Genomic DNA, 1,798 nt, shown 5'->3' with positions numbered 1-1,798 from the left:
GCTGGAACGACACTTGGAAATATGCCTTAAACTAATAAAAAGTTAAAGAGACCTTACCTGTGTGACATGTAAGTATTGCATGATGTGTAGTGTGGTTATTTCAATGCCAAAGGATGGTTCTTGAAGGTATATATTCTTTATTATACTCTTGTGACACTATAAAGCACAATCTTGAAATATTACCAAGTCCTTAGTTGACTTAAATATACACTAATACACTTAATCCTTAGGTTAGAGTATACACTTTACACTAAACACTATGTAATCCTTTGGTAGTACATCCTGGAGTACACTAAAATCCCAGTCTGGTAGCTCTGGAAGGTAAAAGTATAACACAATTAGTACAAAATACTACACAAAGTCCTGAATGCAATATGTAAATAGTAGATATCAAGAGCAAAAGAGTTAATGTATGTTAATTAATTCCTTACTTTTAGTTCATAATTCCTTACTTTGAGTTATATCAAGAGTAAAAAAGTTAATGTATGTGAATTAATTCCTTACTTTTAGTTTAAAGTTGTCGTGCTATGTAACCCTGAATGCACAAAGTCTTGTGTGGCACCACAGCCTACATCATTCAGGGGGTTCTGGAATGTACAAAAAATTATTATGTCAGTAAGTACTCTATGCATAGTAAGTTACATACAGTAATATGCACCATACAGTGGTTTAATATCACATATATAACATGTATAAAACTTAGTTAATGTATGTTAATTAATTCCTTACTTTTAGTTTAAAGTTGTCGTGCTATGTAACCCTGGATGGACAAAGTCTTATGTGGCCCCATAGCCTACATCATTCAGGGGGTTCTGGAATGTAATAATTTTGTCAGTAAGTACTCTATGCATAGTAAGTTACCCATACAGTAATATGCACCATACAGTGGTTTAATATCAACTGGTATGCATGTTGTAAATGATTGGTCTACACCCCGTTCCAGCAGGGAGTGTACGTAATTCCATGAGGGGACCTTGATCACTTATACCCATGTGAGAGATCTTGGTCACTTTTTTTTAGTACAAAACTTACTTAATGTATGTTAATTAACTATGTATAATTCCTTACCTTTAGTACTGTAGTAGTAGTTTACAGTTGTCGTGCTATGTTATGTAACCCTGGACAAAGTTTTATGTGGCCCCATAGCCTGCATCATGGAGGGGGTCCTGGGTTTCTGGAATGTACCAAAAAAGTATCAAAGTTCAGTCATTGTATGTATGTTTAGTAAGTTACATACAGTAACCATACATACAGTGGTTTATAACATGTATGACATAAATCAAACTTGGTTGGAAATTCCTGTAAAAAAAGTTATGTACGTATGTAATACTGTATGTAAAAACCTTACTGTTCATACTTTGTTAACTACATGTTACATTTGATACGTATACTTTCCTGAAGGGTTTTTTCCATCCAAAAATGGTGCTTTTACTTGTAGTTATCCCTTGATGACACTTGTAATTTGTTAGTAACAACCTGGAGTTGTGTGAAAAATGTTGGTTCTGGAAGGAAAAAGTAACAAAATTAGTGTACAAAATATACACTACAGAAAGTCGTGAATGCAATATGTTAATTACTGTAGATATATCAAGAGTACTAAAAGAGTTAATGTATGTTAATTAATTCCTTACTTTTAAAGTTGTCGTGCTATGTAACCCTGGATGGACAAAGTCTTATGTGGCCCCATAGCCTACATCATTCAGGGGACTCTGGAATGTACAAAAAACAATTTTGTCAGTAAGTCCTCTATGCAGAGTAAGTGACATACAGTAATATGCACCATACAGTGGTTTAATAT

General features: G+C 33.8%; 1 long non-coding RNA gene across 1 annotated transcript; it reads right to left on the bottom strand.

Annotated features, from left to right (window-relative positions):
- Positions 1-375: 375 nt before the first annotated feature.
- On the bottom strand, positions 376-1,193 carry LOC135203321 (uncharacterized). The gene is made up of 3 exons (XR_010311925.1): positions 1,069-1,193; positions 730-812; positions 376-587 (listed from the first exon to the last, which is right to left on the bottom strand). It is a non-coding gene; the product is annotated as an uncharacterized LOC135203321 (long non-coding RNA).
- Between the last annotated feature and the right edge of the window lie 605 nt (positions 1,194-1,798).

Source organism: Macrobrachium nipponense, chromosome 36, assembly GCF_015104395.2.
Source record: "Macrobrachium nipponense isolate FS-2020 chromosome 36, ASM1510439v2, whole genome shotgun sequence".
Lineage (NCBI taxonomy): Eukaryota > Metazoa > Arthropoda > Malacostraca > Decapoda > Palaemonidae > Macrobrachium > Macrobrachium nipponense.
Note: the sequence above shows the minus strand (reverse complement) of the source record. Positions and strands in the feature narration are given on the sequence as shown.